This window comes from Lissotriton helveticus, chromosome 1_2 (genome assembly GCF_964261635.1).
Source record: "Lissotriton helveticus chromosome 1_2, aLisHel1.1, whole genome shotgun sequence".
Classification (NCBI taxonomy): domain Eukaryota; kingdom Metazoa; phylum Chordata; class Amphibia; order Caudata; family Salamandridae; genus Lissotriton; species Lissotriton helveticus.
In genome coordinates, this window is record NC_136058.1 from 235,318,560 (window position 1) to 235,339,267 (window position 20,708).

Genomic DNA, 20,708 nt, shown 5'->3' on the forward strand with positions numbered 1-20,708 from the left:
TAGTTACAAGAAGATCCTTAGTAAATCAGGTAGTCTCTGGAAATGCCCAGGTTAAGCCCAGGTAAAACCCATGTAAGTCCATGTAAGCCCCACCAGGAGCAAGGTCCTCTCTGCTCAGCCCATTTCTCCAACTGATCTTGCCACATACAAAGCCACCCTAACATTCTACATGACATCATAGCAGGTTGATCAGGCAGAGAGAGAACTAAAGAGGAGAGACATGAATATGGCAATAAGTACATTATAACAGTGAGTATCATTTTTTTTCAATTATGTGTATTTTGTTTTTGTGTTAAGAGCTGTATGCTGCTAATAGATGCATAAAAAAAGCTTTGTTGACCGGAAAGATTGACCAATAAACGGCGATAGCCTCACAACTCTTTCAGCAGGACACTTGGGCAACAATGATATTTCTGACTAATAATTTGTGCATAACATAATGAACATTTTGCAACGTTGCATTTTAGAAAACTGTATTTTCCTGTGCTTGACTAAACTAGTACCACGCTAGGCCTAACCTTCATATTTGATTTCAACATAGTCATAATGTGTGTGTTTTTCATTTCTTGTTTCTTCACACGCAACAAAATGTGCACTCTTTCTTTCTGTTATACGTCAAGGCATTCCCTGCCTGTGCCGCTGTAGGTCTATTATTCTATTAAGCTTGTCATTGTAATGTGTGTAACTATATTTGGGCTGGAAGCCGATTTTTGATGCGTCGTTAAAGTCCAAGCAATGAATTAACACGCCTTTAAATTTTGTTTTTATCCTGTCATGTTTGCTGTGTTTCAGAGACAGATAAAAATGTTAGACTATGTCTTCTGACAAATTGCTGCTTAATTTTTTAACTGGATTAGTGTTTGAAAACTCCTTTAACTTTTCAGTCAAAGAAAAGTAAAATTAATTATCTGGCAATCTTGCTAGGCTACAGAGAGTGTGAAAAGAAAGGAAGCAATAACACACAACAAAACGTAAATACATGTAAATGAACTGTACACATTCAGCAGTTAGGAAAGCAAAACTGAAGCACATTTGCTTGTAATTTAGAAATGTGCAAACATTTTAATAGGATCAAAACAAATCAAGACTCCTTGTTGATGCACAATTAATATTCACTGAAACAAGATTTCCACAAATTTTCATTTGTGTGCAACGTAGTTTTATCTGTAAAACTATGTCTGTGCAAATGTAGTGGCCATTTCAATGGATAATCTGCCATCTGTAAATGATAATGCGCTGCCACAGAATGCTTTAATGGCATTAAACAAATCGCGCGCCTCATGTCCATTAACCCTTTCGCTGCGGCGGGAATTCCGCCGCAGTGCTAAGGGGCGAGGGGCAGGGGGGGGGCGCGGTGCTCCGACGCTGGTGACGGAACCGCTCCGTCACGCCCCTCGGGTGGGCTGTGTTTGTGACGGAGCGGTTCCGTCACGGCCCCGCCAGCTCAATAGAACGGGCCATGACGGAACCGCTCGTCACCAGCACAGCCCACCCGAGGGGCGTGACGGAGCGGTTCCGTCACCAGCGTGGGCGGGGTTAAAGCTTGGTGAGTCGAAAACTTTTGTCATTCTAAAAAGTGGGTTTGTAGGTCTAAAAAGTTTGGAAAGCATGTTGTAATCAAACGGAAGTTCCGAACTGGTTAGATTCTTTTATTAAGTTGTTATATGAATAAATGAGGAAACCCCACCAGGAGCAGCCGCCCTGACCCAACTGATGCTCACAGACATCCAACATTCCATCCATCCAACATTCCACGCCACACTCATTCTGGCTGAGCAGCAGGTAAACATAAGTTACAACACATCTCCCTTCTTTATGGGGAACAACTGCAAATTACATATAAACATGTCGCCAAGAAATTGGATACAATGCATAAATTAAATGAGAAATAAACCGTGCAAGTGTAAATACTTAGAGAACAAGAAAAAGATGCAACACAATAAATAATACATGAGAAACCAAGCATAAATAGATACATGAAAGAATACACTCCAAACCATTGAATACTAGAAAAAAAACATCACATCACATCGCTTACTCATATAAACCACCATCGAAACAACATTCCTACTTATATAAACCACTATCCAAACAACATCACATCACATCTCCTACTCATATAAACCACCATCCAGACAACATCACATCACATCACGTCTCTTACTCATTTAAACAACCATCCAACAAACCAAACCCCACATGCCACAGATCATGTCAGTTGGCCAGACCGGCACAAAGAGCAACACACAGGGAACAAAACTGAATGCGGTACATAAGGGAACAACACAACGTAAAAGCGCACTACACATCAGCAAACCAACACCCTCATAACACAGCTACACGCACTCAGCAACATAATATAATGGCACATCACACACTCGTCAACTAACATACCAATCGAAACACAGTCACATCCACTTACCCACGAAGGGGAATTCAAACACTAAGTCAATGGGTGACTTATACATACACCCTCATTCAACAATAAATATGTAGTAATGAGTGAATTAACAGAACACAGCCATCTCATACACGACTCAAACCGATGAGTGCCTCAACACTTAACAAACACCTCATACACAACATTAACAGTGGTTCAAAATCTGGGACCTTTGTCCCCTCCCAATTCCAATTATGAGACATGGCTCTCCGTCGTGGTTCAATTTCAAGCACTAAGTTGATAGGTGACTTATTCACACACCGTCAATCACAACAAATATGTAGTAATGAGTGACTTAACAGAACACAGCTATCTCATACACAACTCAAACCAATGAGTGGCTTAACACTTAACAGCCACCTCTATTCCAATTATGGGACTTGGCTCTCTGTCGTCGTTCAAATTCTGAGACACTTTGTCACCTTCTGGCTCCATGGCCAGCTTCTGGGTTGGCTATCCTGGTTCCGGGCTCACTCTGGACACTAGCTACTAGAATCACTGTCCTGGTTCTGGGCCCACTCTGGATTCTATCTCCTAGGATTACTGTCCCGGCCCTGGGCTCTCTGCCCCTTATCACACTCTTGCTTTTAGTTAATGTCTCTGTCGTGGTCTTAGTTCTGGGAGATTTATCCCAATTATAGGCTTCACTGACTCACTTCTATATCTGGGACCTTTGTCTCTATTCTGGGCTGTCTGACTCACTCTTGGGCTTGCTGTCTCAGTTCTAGGTTCACACTGAGCTATTGTTTCTGTTCTGGACTCTTACTCTGGTCTGTAGCTTCTAGAATCGATATACCGGTTCTGGGCTGCCAGCCCCTTTTCTCTCTCTTATTTTAGGCAGGCTCACTGTTCACATTTTGGTTTATAAGGCACGCTGCCGATATTCACACAACGATTTACTAGATAACATCTCTCTGACCCACTGCCGATCCCCACGCAGCAAGGTTCCTGGTATAAATTTCTATTGACTTTGTCACGATTCGCTCCCTATGTTCTCGTGTCCACCACCAGGGGGCTGAACTGTGGGACTCTCCAGTGTTCTAATATGCTTCCTGACACTCCCCTGCACGCATATCTTGACTTCCAGCCATTTGGACACTATTTGGGAATTGACATCCATTCCCAATCCATGCCGGGTTTTGTGAAAGCCAGCCTGCTTATACATGAAGCCAGCCTAATCATGTCTGAAACTCCATTACCCAGAATTCCCTGCTTACTGCTTTGTCTCCACCCCTGCAGGCCAAGGATGGGTGGAGGAATTCAGCTCACCTGTGGCTGGCTGCTGCTAGCCTGCTAACACCAGCTGCATGTGATTGCTGTGAGCTCTTTTAAGCCCCAGCTCCCTTCAGGCAAAGGTTGGTCATTGTAGCTGTTTACCGGTGAGGCCAATCCTTGGTTCCAGAGTTCCCTGAGCTTTTATTATGCCTTGTTCCTGACCTGCTTCTGTTTTCCCTGTTCCTGAATTAGCACTGCCTGCAGTGCTACCCTGACCCCATAGCCTTAGTATTCCTTGTTCCTGAACTGCAGCAGTTTCCCTTCTCCTGAATTAGCACTGCTTGCAGTGCTACCTTGTTTCCTGGTTTCCTGCGCTATAGCTATTCCCTGTACCTGAATTAGCACTGCCTGCAGTGCTACCTTGTTTCCTGAGTTCCTGAGCTATAGTTATTCTTTGTTCCTGGGCTTAGCTATCTCTTGTTCCTGATTTGCACTGCTTGCAGTGCTCTCTTGACTCCTTGTTTCCTGAGCTGTAGCTATGTCCTGTTTCCTTGAACCAGTATTGTCTGCAGTGGTACCTTGACTCCTAAGCTCTAGTAATTTCCCTGTTCCTGAACTAGCCCTTTTCCTGGACTAGCACTGCCTGCAGTGCTACCTTGACTCCTGAAGCTTTGGTAGTTCCCTGTTCCTGAACCAGCACTGTCTGCAGTGCTGCCTTGACTCCTGAGCCTTAGTTCACTTCTTGTTCCTGCGCCAGCATTGCCTATTCTAGTATACCCTTGTAGCCTCCCCTTCTGTATATCCGTTTCCAGTCCCTGCCTTGCTTCCCATTTGCTTGGTTCCAGTTTGCTGCCTTTCTATTCTGCTGTCTTACTTCTGTTACCTTGTATGTTTGTTACCTGCTTTCTGCCAGGTGTGCCCTGTCATTTCCTTCCTTTCCTGTTAAGCACTCCTCCTTGCTAGCTCCTTGTCTATTGTGCTTGTGTTTAGTTCTACCCCTTTGCTGTTACTGCCTTGCGCGTTCCTGTTTGATCGCCAGGATCCGTGGGCTCAGCTGACTACCTAGGTGGTGTTTCTTGTTCACTGTGACTTTTGTCTTTGAGTTACATTTATAACATCACTATAGGTATAAGCTCCACAGACCCTGCCTTTGCATGCATATCCTACATGTGGGTATTTGCAGTCAGTATCTGTAAGAACAATTGCGGGTAAGAAACTTACTGAGCTTCAGTCTTACCATGTGGAGCTCATGAGTGCTTTACCCCACACCCCCCTTTATTGTTAATGTTGTATTATATATATGTCTTGCACGTATGTCCTGGGTGTAGTTAGTCTGAATGCTAAATTGCCTTGTGAGTGCCCTTCCTTTCTGAGTCTTACCCATCTTGTTCACTTGTACAGGCTTCCCCTTTGGATCCCTCTTTCTCCTCTGACTCCCTGTATGATCCTGGACAGGACTGTACTCATCCTTTCTGTGTACGTCTTCTACCCAGTTCCCAGTCCTTGTCCAAGTCCCTGACTGTGTTCCCCACATAGTCCCGGACAGTCCCTGACACTTTATCGACAGTACATGGTCCTGTAAACTGTATGCACCTGGGTTAATCACATAACAAAACAAAATGGAGGCACGCATATCCACGTAGAACCAGGAAGTTCTCTGCCCAAATGTGCACCCTTAATTACCACACAGGAATAATGACGCAGATGGAGTGAGGAGTCGTCACAGAAGAGATGATGGCCCGATGACGGTGGAGGTCTCCATGAGGAGGTAAAGCGGCGCGTGCATTGTCCATCTTGTGCAAGACTCATTGAAAAAAGAGAAAAAAACTGTAACAGATAATCCGTTACGGAGGACACACCCTGACAAAATGGAGAAAACCATCGAATAAAGATGTAGTTCAGTCAACATCGCACATCTCCACCTCGGAAAACGTTTGCAACCAAAATAATAGAAGCGTTGCATATTGATTTGTCACCCTCAGAGCCTTTTGCGAGTCATTGCCCTCAGTCAACACTTCCAAAGAATCTATCAAACAGTGTAATTCATCCCTGCCAAACAGCATCAGGCAAAAGTGGGACCAGATCCTTGCCCCTGATCACCATATTCAAAAGTATGGCTCTTCACACCGAGGCCCGATCTTTACCCCAGTACAACACACCTCAACAATAAACACCGGGGCCCGAACTTTGCTCCCAAACACACTTCTTAAGGTGTGAATCTTTACAGTGTACAACACTGTTACATGGTGAGCACTCCACAACGGGGCCCGATCTTTGCCCCCCGATTAACAGTTAACATTGGGGCCCGATTTGTTTCCCCCGAACATTACTTCAACTATTACACTTGGGACTAGTGTTTTGCCATTGAACAGCAAAATTGGATCTGGCACACCTGGGTTATAGGACGACCAATGGCAGGGTCACTGGTGGGGTTCAGGTGCCAGATAGCATTAAATACATGCTCATATTTTACTTTTACCTTGTGACTTTGAAAGGCTTAATTTTTCTGTTTCTGTCAAGTTCCAGTTTTCAGTTTCCTTTAGATGGCACTCGTGGATTCCTCTTCAAAAGCATCGCCAAATATTGTAACCAAACTGACGTTCAGAATTGGTTAGATTCTTTTATGAAGTTGTTACATGAATAAATGAGGAAACCCACCAGGAGCAGCCGCCCTGCTACTCAGCCCATACCCAATTGACACACACAAACATCCAACATTCCATCCATCCAACATTCCACGCAAGTATATGTCTTGCTTAGGATTTCATTATAAGACCGGAGGCTACCATTATGCAATATACTTATATTGCTGCCTTAACATGCAGCCCTTTAAAGAACATCAATACATCATAAACATTTAGGAAGTTCATGAAGGAGTATAACCAGTGCACTGGGATATCTTCCTCTTTTAATAACTGCTCCTCAACAAGCTAAGTATACCTTCCCTTCTGTTGCATGTATTGCTTTGTTGTATTATATTTCATCTAAGCCTTATTTAGAAAAAACTTGCCTATTATGTAATGAATGACTGTATGTAATGACTATATTTATTATTCTAATTTATAACTTCAACTGAAAAGAATAAGTTAACCTTAGTGCTTGTTTTTTTCCTTAGCGATACTTGGTTTTTACTGTACTTGTTTTTTTTCAGCCTTCCAATTTATGGTTGGCTTAGGCAGAGTTTATAGCAGCTATCTAGTAGCAAATAGTCTAGAAATTGTACTTATTGCCCGAAATCCGATTGGCGATAATTTAATCTTGAAAATATAATTTATTGCACGTCGTCCAATTGCCGATACTTTGCCAGTGACCAATTCCCAATTAAGAAGAAACACGGCTCAACTACACAGACATTTGAATTCACCACGTCCTTCTTCATATTACTTTTTAAGGCAAAAAAGTACCCTATCTCCAGGGCAGCGCGAAGAGGCACTAGCTCCAAGAACGCCATCAAGTATCCTGGTTGCAGTCGGACGTCGGCAGGGAAGGGTCTACGCCAGTCCTTCCTCTCTGCTGACCCACCCCTTGCAGCACAGCCTTGACAGCAGCCTTCACCAGAGCTGTAACGGCTGCGCTGCGAGGAAGCTGACCGGACGGCAGGCTAGTAGGATAACCAAGTTAAAAAAAATTAAATAATCTAGCATTTAGCACCACCTAGTGGAAATTGAGGGTATCTACAGCCTGTCTCACTATCTAGACAAGAGCAACGCGAGCAGCGCTTTTAACTCCTTCGATGCTGATGACGGAACTGATCCGTCATCCGCTGCGGTGGCGCTGTGCTGATGATGGAGCGGTTCCTTCATGGCCCGCTCGCCGCGTCTGAGCGTATTCCGCACCTGCGCTGGGTGCTCCATTGAGTGGGCGGGGCCATGACGGAACCGCTCCGTCATGAGCACAGCTCAACCAAGGCTGGTGACGGAGCGGTTCTGTCATCAGCATGGGCGCGCCGCGCGGCCGCCCCACCCCCTTAGCGCTGCAGCGGAATAACCGCCGCAGCGAAGGTGTTAATAGCCTGTCTCCCTTTATACTGGCAACAAGATGTTATGTTGTGTTGTGAGCGGGAGGGGAGCGACCCTTGACCTCTGGTAGGTCGCTCCCCTCCCGCTGCAGCTCCGCCGCTGTAGGGACGCTGCACCTGCCTCTTGACTCGCCTGGCTGTTCCTCCTGCTGCCTGTGATCGCCGCCCTTCTGTGTTCGTGTCTCCAGCCCTTCCTGCTCGTCCTTGCTCCAGCCCATTTTCCGACTGTTTTTCGCCACCCACCCGTGCCTCCGGCCCTTTTCACCGTTCTCCTCCCTTTTCTCTTCTGTACCCCCCTTGCGTAACGCTCCTCGCTCCGGTTTCCCGCCTCTGCCCCCCCTGTGGCCCCACCCCCCGCTCCCCATTCGCCATTCCCCTGCTTCTCCCACCTCCCAGCTGAGCCGCCCTCCCCACTCCCACATTTATGGCGGCCGCTGCGAGGGCGCCCAGTGGACGCGCGCAGCGGGCACGCCGAAGGCGCGCCTAAGGCAAGCCCCTCTGCGCCCGTCCGCGCCTGGACAGCGCCCAGCACCACGACCCCTGGACCACACACCACCCAGGCTGCCCGCATCCGATATGACGCCAACACCCTCATCGCACTCAACCAAGGACGACCCTCCAGCTGCTACAAGGCCGCCCCTAAGCGCACCCACGGCCCCATCACCTACCGGAACTGCAGCTTCTCCTGCATCGTAGACGCCGAGACACCCGACACAAAGGAACCCAACCAGCTCCGCTGCATCCTGCTCAACACCCGCTCCGCACGCAAACACGCCATCGAGCTCTGGGACCTGCTCAACTCCACATCGCCTGACATCACCTTCCTGACCGAGACCTGGATGAACGAAGCCTCCGCCCCAGACATCGCAGTGGCCATGCCCGACGGATACAAGATCACCCGCAGCTACCGCAACAACGGCGTCGGCAGAGGAATCGCCATCATCCACAAGGACACTATCAGGATCTCTACCAACACCACAGACACCCTCAACCCCGCCGAACACATGCACTTCCAGATCCACACGGACCCCAAGACCACCCTGAGAGGCACCCTCATCTATAGACCACCAGGACCCCGACACCAATTCTGCAACTCCATCGCCGACTTAATCAGCACGCACGCACTGACCTCCACCGACTACATCCTCCTCGGTGACCTGAACTACCACCTGGAAAACAACAATGACAGCAACTCCTCCACCCTGATCGACAACCTCGCCACCCTCGGACTGAAACAGATCGTCACGACACCGACCCACATCGCCGGCCACACGCTCGATGCAATCTTCTCCTCCAGTCCCCACGTCACCTTCACCGTCCACAAACCCGTCTCACACCACCGCACCCTACAGATCCCTGGACGTCACTGGAGCAAAATCACCAAGGACCTACTACAAACTCACCTCGCACTCAACCCCGCGACCAACCCCACCAATCTCGAGGAGGGGGCCCGCACCCTCAGACTCTGGATGGAGGACTGCGCCAACACCTTAGCTCCGACAAAACAACACGCCCACAGAGATACCAATCAGAGAGCCAGCTGGTTCACACCGGAGCTCCTAGCCTCCAAACGCACCTGTCGGAGACTGGAAAACACCTGGCACAAGGAGAAAACACCCGACAGCCGCAAAGCTCTCAAACACGCCACCCGCAACCACCACCACCTCATCAGGACCACCAAGAAAGCCGCCTTCAAGAACCGCCTCAACAACAACGCACACAACAGCAAGGAGCTCTTCAATATCGTGAAGGAATTCTCCAACTCCAACTCCTGCACCAATGGCATCCCCCCATCACAAGCCCTGTGCGACGCCCTCGCTGCCTTCTTCTACCGCAAGATCACCGACATTCACGACAGCTTTAATCCTCAGACGGACCCCGCCAACCTCACCACCCCGGCCTCACCCATACCCACCGACCACAATCACCTCACCGCTTGGACCAGCGTAACCACCGAGGATACGAGCAAAACAATGAGCTCCATCCACTCAGGCGCCCCGTCTGACCCTTTTCCCCACCACATCATCAACAAGGCCGACTACGCCATCGCTCCCCACCTATGCAACATAATCAACCTCTCATTCAAGACCGTGACCTTCCCTGAGAGCTGGAAACACGCCGAGATTAACGCCCTACAGAAGAAACCCAAGGCGGACCCGAGCGACCTTAAGAACTTCCGGCCCATCTCCCTTCTTCCGTTCCTGGCTAACGTCATCAAAAAGATCAACAACACCCAGCTCACACACTACCTAGAAGACAACAACATCCTCGACCTCTCCCAGTCGGGCTTCCGCAAGAACCACAGCACTGAGACCGCCCTCATCGCCGCCACAGACGACATAAGACTCATGCTCGACAACGGTGAGACAGCAGCCCTCATCCTCCTGGACCTCTCCGCTGCCTTCGACACCGTCTGCCATCACACACTACGCACACGCCTCTATGACGCAGGGATCCGCGACAAGGCCCTGGACTGGATCACCTCCTTCCTCTCCGACAGAACCCAAAGAGTCCGCCTCCCCCCGTTCCACTCCGAAGTCACCAAGACGATCTGCGGTGTCCCGCAAGGATCATCCCTCAGCCCGACGCTCTTCAACATCTACATGGCCCCACTCGCACACATCGCCAGACTCCACGACCTCAACATTATCTCCTACGCCGACGACACCCAGCTGATCCTCTCCTCACCAACGAACCCCTCACCGCCAAAGCCAACCTCCACCACGGTATGGAGGCGGTCGCCGACTGGATGGAAGAAAGCCGGCTCAAACTCAACACAGACAAGACAGAGATCATCATCCTCGGGACCAACCCCTTAGCCTGGGATGACTCCTGGTGACCCACCTCCCTGGGCACCGCCCCCACACCGACCATCCACGCGCGCAACCTGGGAGTCATCCTCGACTCGAAACTCACCATGACCAACCAGATCAACGCATTCTCCTCAACCTGCTTCTACACCCTCCGCATGCTCCGCAAGATCTACAGATGGATCCCTACAGACACACGAAAGACCGTCACACACGCCTTCATCAGCAGCAGGCTTGACTACGGCAACGCCCTCTATGGCGGAGCCCCAGCCAAACTCCTCAGCAGACTCCAAAGAATCCAGAACGCCTCTACACGCCTGATCTTCGCCGTCCCCCGCCGAGACCACATTACCCCCCACCTAAGAAACCTGCACTGGCTCCCCATCGACAGAAGATTCACCTTCAAGCTCCTTACCCACGCACACAAGGCACTCCACAACACCGGCCCGGCATACCTCAACAACTGACTATCATTCTACGCACCCAACAGGAGACTCCGCTCCGCCGACCTCTCCCTGGCCGCCGTCCCACGCATCCACAGAACCACCTCCAGAGGCAGGTCCTTCTCCTACCGCGCCGCCAAGACATGGAACTCCCTCTCTCTCCACCTACGGCAGACAGAAGACCCTCAGACCTTCAGGAGACTACTCAAGACCTGGCTCTTCAACCACTAGCTGCAGCCCCCCTCCCCCCAGCGCCTTGGGACCCTCGCGGGTATGTAGCGCGCTTTATAAATTGCTTGATTGATTGATTGACTTACTTGGAACTTCTCCTTTGGTTCCATGCTCGAATGTTAGGCTGATGGCACTCGAGGATTGTCAGTTGCTGCTGATGGTCGGACCCCAAGTTGTGCTTCCTACTAAAGATCACCTTCAATTTACCTTGTCTTCGGTCTTCATTTGGATGTTCCATCTCAACATTTTGGCGACAATTTTTGAAGTTCATGTGGGATCCTCGAAGCACAATCTGGCCATAGTTGCAGTTCTCAAAATCTGAAGTTTTCAATATCGTTTTCTCATGTTGATGCTTTGTGTGCACAGTGCTCCGATGGATTAATCAATGAGAAAAGGTACCGTGCTTGTAATTTCAGTTACAGCTGGGATCGTGCAGGAGCTCGCACTTCAGTTTCATGTAACCATTCCAATGTATAAGAGCAGTGTCACTGGAGCACAACGCTTTTGTTTACGTCATCCCGTAACGTTGAATACATAGATCAGAGTCACTGGAGCTCCTTGGGAACAGGTCGACGTGGACGGACGTAGTTTTAACGAGGGCGGACGCTTGTGCCTCCTGAGAGTCAACCATCATATTGAGTCTTGCTCGCTTTACTTTTTGGAAAATATCACTCTGCAGTCTGAACAGCTATCTTCTTACTTCAAGATACATAACGGATGTGAATCCAATCCATAGGATGTATTGTCAGAAGTGATCTGTTTTAGAGACTATCTCGGCAAGGATTGATGCTTCGCATTTTCAAAGCTTTAAGACAACATTGTAATCGGAACGACAAGTGAATCTTTCCACATATTTAAGCTGTGGAATGTGCCCTGAGGAAGCCCCTTGCGGGGAGAAACGCGTTGGCTGTCCTGAAACATCATTTTACAGTCTGTGTGACGAAAACAGATAAAGATTAATCACTGTGAAATCAAGGAGGATCTGGGATCTGATTGATGTAGTGTGCATAGATGCACTAGATATTTGTTTTATTGCCTCTATGTGCTTTTTGTATTGTTCACTGGAGCGCAACACTGCATGTTCGTCAGTCCGTAACGGTGATGGCGTGCTACGATCTTGTTATCTTTGTACTCTATGGAAATTGTGCTCACATCATCACGTAACGCTATCTACGTGCCGCCATAATTGATGTGAAGAGTACAATGAATCATTGGAAGTATCACTCAAGTTCCTAATTTCATCTGGTTTGACAACGATTAACCGGCAAGATTGTTGGTCTTTCTAAGGCTGCAATTCAAGTATTGGCACACCTGTTACACAGTATTACTTCATTTTCTGTGGCAAAAACATACACAGTGATTTGCACACCTGGTACTTTCAGCGTATTGGGAGCTGGAAACTAGTATACTGCGTATTTACTCTTTGTACTCATCCTTCTTCAGATTACGTAGTCTGTCAAGTAATTCTGTGTACTTTCAGCCATTATTTCTTCCGAAATTAAAGTTCTGGGCATTTTAGCAGTATTATGTGGCAAATGTTTGTGCAAGAGTATTTACGGTGATCGGCACACCTATACACACAGTATATGTACTTCAGTGCAGATGTACTCAGGGTGATTTGCACACCTTAAACTATGAGTTAAGCCTTATTGTTTAATTACTTAAAATCGTTACAATATACTATTATTACAATAATCTAAAAGAGAAGAAAAAAAGAGTTAAGATCCCACACAACTTGCTAAGAACTATAGGAGAGTTTAAAAGATTAAAAACAGTTTATCCAAACTGGCAATAAAGTGAAAGTGCATAAAACTTTGTGGGAAGTATTGTCAAAGTCTCTCTTGCTTGATGGTCAGCTGGTTTCTTGTTTTGTGACTCCATTTTCTGTGACAGAGCTGCCCGTATTGATTCTGTAAATTCCCCTAGCCGCGCAACTGTTTGAGCTGTTTTGGCAGAGAAACACAGGTCTGAGTCTTCTTTGCATCGTACAAGGCTGTAGGACCTGCAGATGGGAAGAACCAGCCGGTGCCGCTCACTAGCCAGCTTTGGGCAGCAGCAAAGCAGATGGAGCCAGGATTCACAATGATAACTACAAAGACGACATGCAGCTGAATTATCCTTCCAGGCCCAGGCTTGGTTAAAATCCACAATAGGCAGTGCGAGAAGTCTCATATAGGTGATTTTTTTTTTCCGGACCCGGACTGTCAGTGCATGCTCAAAATATGGCTGTGGTTTGCTCATTGTGTAGGAAGTGTCCAGTGCTGACAGATTTGAATGATGGTGTAAGCTTTCCAGATCTCTTTCGTAGGATATTTTCTTAACCTGTATATTCACTGTTCTTTTCCATGCGGTTACTGGAATATTTAAATTGTGCAAATTTTGAGCATCTATTTCGAGCAATTCTATGGCTTCTGCCAGCTGAACCTGCCATGGAGATCGTCCTTCTTCAAAGATTGTTTTAATTATCCTTTTCAGGGAGGTTACTGAAGCACGCAGGGTGCTAATGTTGTATTTTAGAATATCCCCTGAGCAGCTGATGTCTGGGCGGGTGAGACCCAGCTCCAACCTTACTCTTGCTTTCCTGGCCTGTCGTGGAAGTTCTAGAACCTTCTTATAGGCAGAAATTCGTTGGTTTATGAGAAACTTGGTGAATGCTCCGGGGAAGGCTAGGTGACTGTAGTTAAGAGAGGCGACTCATTTTGCTTTTAACACTTTCAAGATAGGTTCGGCAGTCGGACTCTGTAGGCATCTATTAAGATTTCTCAGGCTGTATATGATGCTGGCCCCCTTGCTCCTTAGATGTTTCAGATGGGCTGTGGGTTTGGCCCCGTCTGATAACCTGAGACCCAAGTAGTTATAGCTTCTGCATGTTCTAATTTGCAGGTCTCCGAGGCGCCATTGTGCTGTCTTCTTTCAGTGGTACTTCCCAAAGATAAGTATCTTGGTCTTCTCTTGGTTCACCAAGAGATTGTTCTTTTGGTTAAACCTATACAGCGCTTCTAAGGCTTTCTGTAGGCCTGTCCTGGTGTGATCCATTATAACTATGTCATCTGCGTATTGGAGAATTTGGAGTCGCTCATTCCCCAGGCTTGGTGCTAGTAGATTTGTCCCCTCCAGTGCTTTGCCAAAGGCCGGCTGTATAAAGATTAAAAAGAAGAGGGGCCAGAACGCATCCTTGTTTGAGGTCATTATTAGTTGGAACCTCAGTTGTTGCAGACGTTTGACTGGTTTTGATACGAACCCAGGTCCCCTCATGAAGGGCGATTTTTGCCCTTAGCAGTTTTTGTGAAATGCCCCATGAGTACAGTTTTTCCCACAGCTTCTCACGATCAACTCGATCAAAGGCTGCGCTGTAATCAACAAAACAGCAAAATAGGGTTAATTGGGATGGCTGGGTCGCTCGGAGTGATAGGTGTCCCAGTGCTAAGATATTATCTATTGTAGAGCTTTGGGGCCTGAAGCCTGATTGGAAGAAGGGGAGGATGTTGTTATTCTTTACCCAGGTTTCTAGTTCTTTCAACAGAATTCTGGCATATGCCTTCGCTTCTATGTCCAATAGGGCAACAAGCCGGTAGTTTACAGGTTTCGTACAGTCCCCTTTTTTATGAATGGAAAAAAGTATTGAACCTTTCCATGACAAAGGAACGATGGAAGTGGCGAGTGCGTGCTTAAAAAGTGATGTTAATTGTTCTGCCCAGAATCCTTGAGAGGCTTTGAACACTGCTGCAGTGACTCCATTGGGGCCTGGGGCACCATCTGTTCTAATTTTTTTAATTAGGTTGATTATCTCGACCTTAGTGATGACAGGAGTCTTGACGCCTTTTTGTATTTCCAAGGGAGTTTGTTGTGTTTTGGTATAAGACTTGTTCTGATGTGTTGTATATAGTTGCTTTAGGTATTTGACCCACTCTGAGGCTGCCACCCCATTTTCCTTGATCTTACCGCTGTGGCTCTGTTGCTTAATGTATCTCCAAAGTTGGATGTGTACCTTTTCTTTGAGAAGATTAAATATTTTCAACCACTCAGCCTAAATATTTTGTAGTCGTATTTCCCATACTTTCTTTCTGTGCTCTCTGCGAAGCGCTGTTATTACTGGTGTTTGTGAGTTTGGGACTACTTTTCTTCTAGCCTTCAAGGCCTTTGAGAGACTATGCTTGGTCTGAACTAAGGCCCTTGATTTTATTTGTGCTTGTTGGCATTGGGGATAGGATGCCTGTGATTTAGAGGTTCCAGTACGTTCCCCAAGAACGGATTATAATTCATCTAAGAGTGTTTTCCATCTCTCCAGGGGGGATTGAAGGCTTGTGCCTGTGGAGCTCGATTCTTTGTTTAATCCAATCCAGGAGTTTTGGACCTAAACTTGTAGACTATTTTATTCTCCCCAAAACTTCATGGTGCTCTTCTCCGGTTGGAACCCCTGGTGTTTCCAGTTGTTTTGCGAGTTTCCCGTTTAGCTGAAGAGATACCCACAGTGGTCTATGGTCACTCTGGTTCCTATTTCCCACTTTGAAGTTGTTGAATAATGGTATCAGGTTATCCGCAATAAAGATGTAGTCGATTGTGGACTTGTCCCTGAAGGTGGGGAGAGGGAACCAGAGGGGATCCCCAGCTTTTTTGATTGTGTGGGCAGAAATCATATTATGAGTGAAAAGGAGCCTCTGCAGAGGGGCCAGTTCGGTCTGGGCGGGGGCGTCCATTTTTGGATGCCCCAACTCTCGGATGTTCATGTCCCCAACAATAATAGGAAATTGTGAGACGTATTTATTTATGAGGTAGTCCATTTTTGTTGAAAATATTTTTAGTGCTTGCTTTTTTTGGTGGGAGGCAGGGTTGACGTAGCAGTTAATTAACAAGAGACGAATTGGGTTATTGTTGCTTTTTAATCCGCAAATCAGTACCGCTTGCAGATTAGCGGTGTTCGTTGTTAGTAAAGTTGCCTCTATTCTGCGTGCTTGGCTGATAAAAATTGAGAGCCTGCCTGATGCTCTCCCAAAGATGTTACGTTTTATGGCTGCACAGTGAAGTTCAAAAAAGCCAGGGAGAATTAGAGGTTCGGTAGCCCATGTCTCTTGAACGCACAGGATGTCATTTTCGCAAAGTTAATTATTTAATGAATCGCACCCAAGCAATCTTTATAGCCCAGCAATGTTCCAGGATATGATGGACAGATGTATGTTGTTTCCCGGTTTTCCAGTGGTGATCTGATGACGAACAGCCTTTATGGTGTTAGAGGTGCCGTCTTGGTGGCTGTCCCTCTGGACCAGTACGATTGCCAGACGTAATGGGGTGCTTTGGCCCACTAATGTGGACTGTCCTGTGGTCAAGTGTACTTGTTATCCTGTAGACGTTGTAAGGTCTTGACCCTGCAGCTGGGCTTTTCCCTGATTGAATGCTCACTGTCCCCCTTAGGACAGAATAGACTTCCTTCCTTGGCGATGGTGCTGCTAGTATGTGTGGGTTGATAGATAGTAATTTTCCTTTTGCAGAATGTTCTAATGATGTTATGAATATGTTAGCCTAATGTGTCTAACCAATATGCAGCTACAGCTTATTATTCATGTGCTGCAACCCACTGAGCTATTTTTGTAATATGCAAGCTTCAACTTCTCTCATAAGAGAGAGAGGCTTGTCTATGGCAGAGAGGCTTCTGATGCTGACATTTGCTCTGCAGCTCCAATGTCTCATGGTACAGTTTTCCCCCTCCCTTATGAGCAGAAAATCCCTGGTTTCAGCATCTCTCGCCTTGGGTATTTTTCTTGCAGAAATGTTTCCATGCTCTGGAGAAGCCGAGTCTCGGCTCCGTGGCCTTGAGAGAAAATGTTTCTTTTGCAGGTGCAGATGCTTCTTGTGTGAGGCTATTGTTCGCCCTCTGCTGAGCCCAGTACTTTTCCAGTCTGGGCGTGTCTTTACCCTGCCATGCTATGTTATAATGTATTGTCCTGATGGGATGGGTCAGTCCTCTCGGTGCACCCCCTGGGGTGTAGACCTGACGGGGCCCATCTGCAGATGAATCTTATGGCATAATAAATATATTTCTAATTCTTCTCCACTGTTCGGCTGGCTTATTATATGAGAATGATAGATGAGTGAGGTAAGTCGCTCAGGTGGATTTGAGCCACGCTTATCAGATGTCGCCCGAACAGGGACTCCGCGATAAGGATCTTTCTCACCCGTAAGTGGGTAGCAGAAGGCCGGGGACCCTCTGGTTGGCACGGTGGGTCTGGGTACCCACTTTGATGCCGAGCTTGGTTCTCGCAGCGCTGCCCCACCCTGCTGATCGGGAGAGGTCCCGGTTCATGATCCTGCGCCGGGGTCCGGAAGGCGGGACTTTGGAGCTGACCGTGTTGGTCCCAGCAGCCGGCGGTGGAGAACGGTGGATGTCGGTTCTGGGAGCAGGAGGTGAGTGGTCCGACTGGTGATTGAAGGAGCTAGGGTGCTCCGGGACTAGTGTTCCCAGTGGTTAAAGGAGCTAGTGTGCTCCTGGGGCTAGTGTGCTCCGGGGAACTCAGAGTGCAAGTGGCGCTCTGACAGACTATTGGTGATGAGGGTTTCGGGTGGATGTCTGTTTTAGAGCATCCGACCGGGTGGTACTGAGACTGGAGTGTGGCTCATCACAGTTGAATACTGGGAAAGGACCCAAACCCCTAGTGTGAGTGGTTTGATGGAAGAGTCCCAGATCTTCCGGGGTAAAGTGCGCAACGGTCTGTAGTGCCGCCCAGGTGGCGCATGTGTCCTCCAACCTCAGAACAGTTAGTGTACTGTACGGTCTGCGGTAGGGTCCAGGTTCCCCAGGACTTGGTCGACGGGCCTTGTACCATTATGGTAACACGTGTTTGGCAGGGACTCAATGCATAGGACGTGCGTGTGCGGTTGTAAGTGGTTGTGTGTGGAGATAGTTGCTTGGTTCTTTTGTGTCTGGGTATGAGTGGGTTCTTTGGTGGTGTTTGAGTGTGCAAGATGCCGCATTTCAGTAAGTTGCGATGTTTTGGGTGTTGCTGCAGTTCAACTGATGTCAGATTGGCCGAGAGCCAACCCGCTCCTGTAGAAGACTCTTTGAATTTTGAGATGTATGTGAATATGGATTTATCCCGATTTTGTTTAATATTTTTGATGCAGCTAAGATAGATTACTTGCAGGAGAGATTGTTTGCTAGGCACAGCTGTCAGAGCATGTTTGATTCCCTAAGGTGGTGGCAGAAAGAGGTTCATCAAAGACAGATGAGAGGATAGCCTAGAATATGGACAGATCAAATGTTTAGTTTTAAAAGAAGACAAAATGTGTACATTTGGAATTTTCAGGTTGTTCCCATTTAAAGTTGCTTTTAATGGCTCAGTGAGCCAATGCGAACAGTGATTAAGAGAATGGGGTATGTATTTCATGTAATATGTTTGATTTGGTTATAATTGGTTTGGTTTGAGAGCAGTCTGTGGGCTGCCTTTTGTTTGTGTAAATGTTTGTTTGAATGAAGTGAGTGCGTCTTGTTGCATGAGTTAGATTGTCTGGTCCTTGTGAGCTACCTGAGATGGTTGTGCCTGGCTCTCAGAAAAGAAAAGAATGAGAAAAAAAACACTGTGGCCTTTAAAAAAAAAAATGTGTTTGGAACTTATTTAATTTGGTTTCTTTCATCCCCTTAATTTGTGAACAGTAGAAGATGAAGAAAAGAATAAGGATTTGATTACCAGTAATTAGAATGTATATTAATAAAATGTAGAAAGAGTGTAAAGTTAGAAAGAAGTGAAAAAAAATTTATTTTTTAAAATAGGGTTAATTATTGCATGTTAGAAGGAGTTAGGAAGGCTTATTGGCTTTGTCAGCTCCAGAACGAGGAGCGCAGAGCGCGAGGCAGATTTTGGCCTTGAGGTCTGTAAGGTGGTGGGGGGCCAGGAAGGCTGGCTAGCAGCCCAGAATTCTTAGCTCTTGGAAGACTGAGAGTGAAATGCATTTCTGAACGGCAAAAGCGGGCCTCAAAAGGGGGTGGAGAGCAGGAGTTGTTTAGTTAGTTTTAAACATGACCTGTTGAGTGGATGTGTTTCAGTCCACAATAAAAAAAAGGGTTGTAGAACTCTGGGCTGGTAAGGTTTAGAATAACAGTGTGTGAATTTTTATTCCGTTCTGGAAGGGTTAATTAGAAAAGGGAAAATAGATGCAGAGCAGATGTGACCTTGGTGTGATAAGAGCATTCCAATGGGTTCGCAGAGCACAGGCAGCAGATTGTGGGGGGGGCTAGGAGGCTCAGCTCTTGGCACAGACAGGCAGAGATACACAGTCGGAGCCATGTGAATTGTGAACTTGGAGCGAGTCTGCATAATTATGAGTGCAAACACTGCTGGTTTAGACGAAAGTATAATGCAGTTGGTCAGCACACATGTGATTTAGTATTAGGAACAAAAATTATGAATAACTTTCAACAGATTATTGTATTTGGACATAGAGAATAACACTTTAAAATGGCCTAGTCTGAGAAAAGATGAATTGTTTTGAGAAAAAATAATTTACTAAATATGTTAGTGAGTGTTTCAGATGCCATAGTTTAAGCACATGTTACTCCTATTGTTTGAATAGTATTCAAAATAAGTGACTGATTTGTGTGCAGTTTACAGGCAAAGAGAAAAAGAGATGTATTGGTTGTCTGTTGTGTCCATTTTTGTTGTTGATTTTTTTTGTTTCACTGTTGGTCCATGTCATAGTATAAAAGTTTTCTATTTAAATAATTATTGAGTTGGGGGGTCTCTGATTGGCATACTGATTAGTGACTTTGCTAGTGGATCCCTAATGGAGAGTACTGATCATGCGAGAGTAGGTAAAGGATATTGATTGTGTTGCTCATAGGAGTGGCCTGGTGGGAATGTATATATGTGTGTAACAGTATTTGTATGCAGTTTGTCCATGGGACACCATTGCAGTGGGCCCAGTGCCCCACCCGCTGAGTGGAGGTGCAGAGTGCGTGTTTTGTGCAAATGTCTGCTGGTGTGCACTGGAGTATTTAGTATGTTCTGGGGGTGAGAATATACCTTTGGCAACAGGATTAAATGTAGTGAGATGTCTGTGCAGACATATATTTGGTACCTTTAATAACAAGAATAAAAATTTTACGCAAATATGGAAATTCCTGGTTCATGACAAGTGAAAGATGTGAAAGTAAATGTATATCTTTTTCCCTTTTTGATGCTGCATTAAATGTCATTACAAGATTGTCATGTGATTTTCAATGCTGCTAAATGTTTTATCTTTTTGGCTGACGGTTAAAGAGGTTAAGTCTGTTTCTTGTCTAAAACAGCAGACTGAACTGGTGTGAATGAGCTCCAAGCATAGGTTTTAAGGTAAGTATTTGTAGAAGGTATTTTTACTAAATAGTTGCCTTTTTGTCCAATATTTTGTGTGTTGTTTTTTTTTGTGGTTTGATTTGTTTCGTTTCAGTGCATTGGGAAATATTTATATCTGTGTGTTACGGTGAGTATTGATGCAGCTTTGTGCTAGACAGATTAAGTGTGCACTGACACCGCATGATGCATGACATGCATGAGAAAAATATAGTCCTTTGAGTAACTAAT